The 6838-nt window shown below is 42.5% G+C and overlaps 1 pseudogene; it reads left to right on the top strand.

Annotated features, from left to right (window-relative positions):
- Nucleotides 1–5092: 5092 nt before the first annotated feature.
- Nucleotides 5093–5643, top strand: LOC147431523 (uncharacterized; annotated as a pseudogene).
- Nucleotides 5644–6838: the final 1195 nt, after the last annotated feature.

The following is a 6838-nucleotide window of genomic DNA, read 5'->3' as shown; positions in this document are numbered from 1 at the left end:
ACCCTATATTCCATTGAGGGCTTTCTTCACCCTCTTCATGCAGGCATCGCAGTCTATGGAGACCTAAATCTAATCTAATATAACGTAAATCTAAATCTAGCGTAAATAAACATAAATCTAACTAAAAATAAACCTAAATCTAATCTAATTTAACTTAAATAAACCTAAATCTAATTTAACGTAAGTCTACATCTAACCTAATCTTTAACGTCTTTTAGGATAGTTTCCTACGACGTTATAACTCTCTTCTTCTTGTGTGTGTGCGCATGTGTGGATGTGTGTGCCAATAAAAAGAGATAAATGGTATAACCTTTCTATCACCCATGCCAAGTATGATAGATTGGTTATGCCATTTCCCTCTTGAATAATAGGTCTTGAGTTCAACTCCTCATCGGCTAGATCTTTAGGTCTTTTAATTTTAATTAGTTTCCTACGACGTTAAATTAGTTTCTCTCTCAATGTGTGTGCGTTTTTTTGTTTATGCATGTTTTCTCTCTCTTTTCCTCTCTCAATGTGTGCGTTTTTTGTTTATGCATGTTCTCTCTCTCTTTTCCTCTCTCAATGTGTGCGTTTTTTGTTTATGCATGCTCTCTCTCTCTTTTCCTCTCTCAATGTGTGTGTGCGTTTTTGTTTATGTTTGTACTCTTTCTCTCTCTCTCTCTCTCTCTCTCTCTCTCTCTCTCTCTCTCTCTCTCTCTCTCTCAAAAACACTATGTGAGAGAGAGAGAGAGAGAGAGAGAGAGAGAGAGAGAGGGAGAGAGAAAGAGGGGAAGGTAACATGAGAGTGATGAGAGGGAAGGAGCATACCTGGCTCTCCTTCCTCTCCTCATGTGTGTGTGTGTGTGTGTGTGTGTGGAGAAGAAAGAGAGAGAGAGAGAGAGAGAGAGAGGGAGAGCGTTACCTCCTCCTTGCTTGAGGGCGCCGAAAAACTTAGATCTGAGATCTGAGTTTTTGGGCGCTCTCTGTTATTTTTTTTAGCCCAGCCGGCGTCGCTCTCATAGCGACGCCGGGAATTTTTTTTTTTGAGCGTCGCTGTGTGAGCGTCGCTAATATGAATAGCCTCTTGTAGTGTGACAAGATCACAGGCATCACAATGTTGCAACACCGCATAAGGCTCAAGGAAGGAAGTAAGATTGTAGTGCAAAAGCTCAGAAGGCTTGGGGTACTTCAGCAAGAGGCATTGGAATTTGCTATAGGTAGGTTTCATTTACCCCATCAAAGACTCAGAGTGGGTCTCTCTAGTAGTGATCACGTCAAAGAAGAACGGTAAGTGGAGAGTTTGTGTAGACTACAAACCTCTCAATGCAGCAACAAAGGGGGATCATTTTCCCCTCCCATTCCAAGACGAGATTCTCAATCAGGTAGCAGGTCATGAGTGCTACATAGTGTGTGATGGCTACTCAGGCTACATCAAGATTAGCATTGCAGAAGAAGACCAGAAAAATAAAACCTTCATAACACCATGGGGTTTTTTTTCTCACAGAGTGATGCCTTTTGGCCTCACCAACGCTCCGACCACATTCCAACGCTATGTAACTTTTGTCTTCCAGTCATACTTTGGTAAGTCAATACGGGTTTTCATAGATGATTTTTGCATCTACAACTCTCGCTCCCTCCATTTAAGCAAGGTCTATGATAGTCTGGCTAGGCTGCAAACCTTGGGTGGCCAGCTTAACATAGATAAGTGTCACATAGGTGAAAGCAAGGTCACTCTTCTTGGCCATGTAATTTCAACCAAAGGAATTGAGGCCGACCCAAGCAAGGTTCAAGCTTTAGTATCTTTTTCATCAGCCACAAGAACTAAGCAAATGGTTTCTTTCCTTTAGAAGGTAATGTATTTGAGCAGGTTCATTCACTTCCTCTCTCAAGTGGTTCTCCCTTTACAACAAATCACCCATTGAGATGTCTTCCTATGAAGTGAAGAAAATGAGCAACAATTTAGCGAAGTGAACAGATCCTAGCTTCACTTCCCACCATTGCACCCCCTAGATGGGACAAACCATTTTATGTTAAACCCTAGTGTAGGAAGTGATACACTTTGGGACGTACTAATGTAGAAGGACCCCCAAACCTCTTTCATGTGTCCTATCCACTTCTTTACTTGTGTCATGACTCCATCAGAAAAAGGATTCACCACAGTAAAGAACATGGTGCTTGCATTAATGTTTGCCACTGCAAAGTTGTTCTCTTATCTATTGCCTAGACCCTTTGTAATTCTAGCAATGGAAGAAGTCTTTCCATATGTGATGCAACACATGGATGTCTCATCTAGAATCTCTAAGTGGTTCGCTAGATTACAAGAGTTTTATTACACTATGCAAGTGGAGAACTCCATCAGAACTAGTCTAGCAGGTATTCTTACTCATCATCACTATGATAAGAAGCTAAAGGTCAACAAAGAAGGCAAGGGAGTGACACCAATGGTGGAAGTTCCTAAGCTAGAAGGGGCTCACTCTCTTTTCTTTGATGGAGCTTACAAAAGGACAGTGGATCAAGCTACATCTTGCATCATCAGTTTTAATGAGAAAAGGGAAAAGGTCTTCTCTAATGGATAGTTGCTACACTCCCACTCCAACAACAGAGGAGAGTACACATCCTTAATTCTTGGATTAGAACAATGTGTTTTACAAGGGGTTCAGAGCCTAAATATGTTTGACGATGCCATGCTCTTGATAAAGCAGATAAATGGCACTTGGGTTTGTAAAAATCAGGTTTTTCTTGGCCAATTGTGCCAAGTTAAGAATATTTTAAGAAAGTTTGAAGCAATGCAGTTATTTCATGTTTCTAGGGAAAAAAAACAAGAAGCAAGTGCTCTAGCCAAGGAAAGAATACAAGATGTTCCCATAGGAGCAATCAAACTGAAGCTGCCCCTCTTTCAGGGTAGTGATGCTATGCCAGATATCATCAGCTTCTTAGATACAAGAGAATGTCCTGAAGGGTATACCAAGGTCCAGAAACAATGGCTTGTACGAAAGGCAACAAGATACAACCTTATAAACAACACCTTGTACTACAAGGGCGAAGACCAGATTCTCAGGCGAGTGTCAATCTCCAGTGAAATCACGGACGTGATCTCAAGTTGCCATGATGGTGTTTGCGGTGGCCACTTTGATATAGTATTACTAGTAGGAAGATTCTATAGACAAGATTCTCTTGGCATAGTCTAAACAAGGATGTGCATCATTGGTGTAAAACATGCAGAGCTTGTCAAGTATCTAGTGATCGAACACTAACCTATGAGACATAGACTCCTATCATCTCATATGGCCCATTTGAGAAGTGGGGAATAGATGCAATTGGTCCTTTACCAAGGGCCTAGTTGGGTAAACTGTATATTCTATTTGGTGTACACTACATGACCCGATGGGTGGAAGTAGTAGCCACCACATGCATTACAGCCCAAGAAGTGGCGAAGTTCATATTTGAGCACATCTGTTTCCGCTTTGGCACACATCTGGAGATAATATTTGATAGAGAGACAGGTTTCAAAGGCGACTTGGTGGGAGAACTGATGAAAAAGCTAGGCATCACATGTTGACACTCAACTCCGTACACTCCACAATGCAATGGTCTAGTGGAAAAGGTAAATGGCATGATCTGTAAGATCATCACAAAGCAGGTGAATAACCACACAAGTGATTGGGATAAGCATCTCATGGGCCCTCTTTGGGCCTATCACACAACATTCCAAACATCACTAGGTTTCAACCCTTAACATCTAGTATATGGAAAAGAGGCCATTCTACCCATTGAGGTGCAGGTAGCCAGCTTGCGAGTCATAGCTAGCCAATTACAGTGCCCAATTTCCCATCTTTGCAACCACATCTTGATCTAGAAAGGCTTCAACTAGACAGGGAAGATGCGATCAACTACTATACGACGTAAGTAGAATGACGCCGACTCACATTCAATCAAGGGTTTAAGGAAAAGTGTCTAAAGAAAGGCATGTTAGTATTGAGATATGACAATAGATTCAACACTAGGAAAGATAAGAATTTTCAGCCCAGATGGGAAGGGCCATTCATTATCAAAAGGTGATATGCCAATGGTAGCTACAAATTGATGGAGGAAGATGGTCGAATTCGAGTCAATGAATGGAGGCTCAAAAGGTATTGCTTAAGGTTTGATTCGGGGTTCATGGTACATATTCTAGAGGAGTGAGAACCCTCCAAATCCGCTGCTAGAGAATCAGAAACAGAGCTAGATGCATGAATGCCTCTAGCCAGAAGGGGAGGGCTAATGATATCCAGATTTCAAAAGCCTCGGCCATGGGAACTAGCCCCAAGAGAGGGAGCTTTAATCTGAATAAAAAGAACTTTTTTTTTTGTCGCTACAAGTTTCCGTCACCACCACCCCCTCCCCTCTTTGTCCTTACGCTCTCAGAGGGGGACCGCCACCCTTGGCACAACCCTCCTCTCTCTCTCCCTCTTGCTTGGCACCATCTCCCTCTCTCTCTCTCTCTCTCTCTCTCTCCCCCGTTATCGAAAGCAACCAACTCTCTCTTTTCTCTCTCTCTCTCTCTTTCAAAAATAGGAGGAAAATCTCTCTCTCTCTCTCTCTCCCTCCCCCCCCCCCCCCCCCACACACACACACTCTCACCCTCACAACTATGTCAATCTACCATAGTCTCTCTCTCTCTCTCTCTCTCTCTCTCTCTCTCTCTCTCTCTCTCTCTCTCTCTCTCTCTCTCTCTCTCTCTCTCTCTCGGGAAATCCTAGCAACAGCCGTGTATCTATTTCAATCAACCTCCCCGTGGGCGAGGGGCTGCCCTGTGGGGGGGTCCGGCTACAACAGCGTCGTCCTGCCGAGCACTTGCCAGCTTCGACACTCATGCCACCCTGTCCAAGCCAGTGCCCTGCTTGCCTTTTTGCAGATTGATAGAGCGCCCTGACACTTGCCTACTTCTGTAGGTCTGCCCCATCGCGTGGTCACTGTCTGCACAATCCTGTTCTCTACACATCCCCTGCTCGTCACTACACATCTGCTGCTCGTCACCGGTGGCTCTGCAAAACAAAAACCCTTTTAGAACATTTACCTCACAGTCATTTTTGCTAAGAGTTTGTTTACATGGTAGCTCAATTCAATTTCAAGCATGAATACCCCAAAGATCTCTGCAAGGGTCCGACCGAGTTTTGCGGCTCCTAGCAAGCTCACTCAAGTCAGACAACTTCAAGCAGCCTTTGATCGGCTCATGGAAGAGAATCGTGCCCTCAAAGCTCTCCTTAGCAAGCTTGAGGCACGCTTTGACTCCATGGTTCATCTCACCACTCACAAAGTAAAAAAAGTCAAAGCAAAGGTAACTTAAGCCCAATCGGCCACCTTTGCCAAAGTACAGACTTGCGTTATGACGGAGTTCCACGAACACAGACTCCAAGAAGAAAACGCCCTCAAGGTCCGCATTGTGGGCTCCCCTCGCCATGGTGCACCGTCGAGGACACTCTCGAAGAAGCGACCAACAAGATCAACGACATCCTTCAACCAATCAACATCAAACCTGAAACGTTTCTTGGATCAACGACACACATAGGCAAGTGCCGCCTGAGAATTACCTTGTCACTTTCAAGGACAAAGAGGATAAGATACAACTGCTACGTCAATCTCGACTCCTCAAAGGGACAAAAATTTGGATCAATGAGGAGCTGACAACAAATCAACTAAAGCTAAAAAAGAGTGAGCTCAAGAAAATGCATGAAGCCCACAAGCAAGGTAAATGGGCAGTGAGGCAAGCTTTTCCATGCATGGGAACCCCCCCATATATCTTTTCATACCTTCTATCACTTATGCAAGAGTTAATTCTTGTGCAATTTGGGGACTCAAGAATCATTATAAGTGTGATCTTCTGAAGAGGGCATTATTGCATACAATGGATTTACGCTAAGTGTGGGACCCAGGTGGACACTGAAAAGAATTTTGGGGAGCCTCATGCTTCCAAGGGATCCATTATTCCCTACAAGGATCTACCAACCACCAAGGAGAAATCCTACTCTATTTCAACATGCTCAAGTACAGAGATAGAGGCATGAATACCTCTAGCCTTAGGGGGAGGGCTAATGAGGCAAGCTTTTCCATGCATGGGAACCCCCCCATATATCTTTGCCCTTTTACCAAAATATTTCCTATTATATAAGCTACTTTTGATTTTTTCTTTCTTTTTCACAAAAGTTTTAGCCTTTATTAAATAAATAAGACTTATGCTAATCAATCACGATGTAGCATAAATAAGTAAGCTTTCTTTGTTGATATCTCTTTTGACCTTAAATATTAAATATATATATTCTAAATAACATTATATAGTTTAGTATTTTCTAATATATTTTTCATGTATATATATTATTCCACCCTACCAAATATTTTATTCACTAGTTTTCATTTTCAAACCTCAACCCCACTTTCAAATTTCAATAATACCTCCATCTAAATGATTTCCAATCTTTTCAAAAACTCTAGGTCATGTTTTCATACACATGAAGGAGCTTACACTTGAAGGCAAGAGAGAAGTCCACTCAAAGGGGACCACCAAAAGACCTTTGCAGCCACAAATAATACATTATTTGGCTGAATTTTTTAAGTAGAGAAGAACCCCGAATCTGAAGGAGCGTTCAACATGAAAGATGTAGCTCGTGATCTCAAATTTTAGCTCAAGTTTTTTCAGAATTTTCGGAGTTATGAACACGGAGATATGATTTTTGTAGTGGACCCCAGTTTTCTCGTGTAATGGTGGCACATGCCATCCCCAATTTTCTTCCCTCTAGAATGGCTATGGTTCTACAAGTCTTCAAGCATGATTACAAGAGACAAGGCTCTTTTAATGAGGTCTTGGCAAGTCTAGAGTGATTCT

The sequence above is a fragment of the Adiantum capillus-veneris genome, chromosome 21, assembly GCF_014529385.1.
Source record: "Adiantum capillus-veneris isolate H3 chromosome 21, ASM1452938v2, whole genome shotgun sequence".
NCBI classification, from domain to species: Eukaryota; Viridiplantae; Streptophyta; class Polypodiopsida; order Polypodiales; family Pteridaceae; genus Adiantum; species Adiantum capillus-veneris.
Note: the sequence above shows the minus strand (reverse complement) of the source record. Positions and strands in the feature narration are given on the sequence as shown.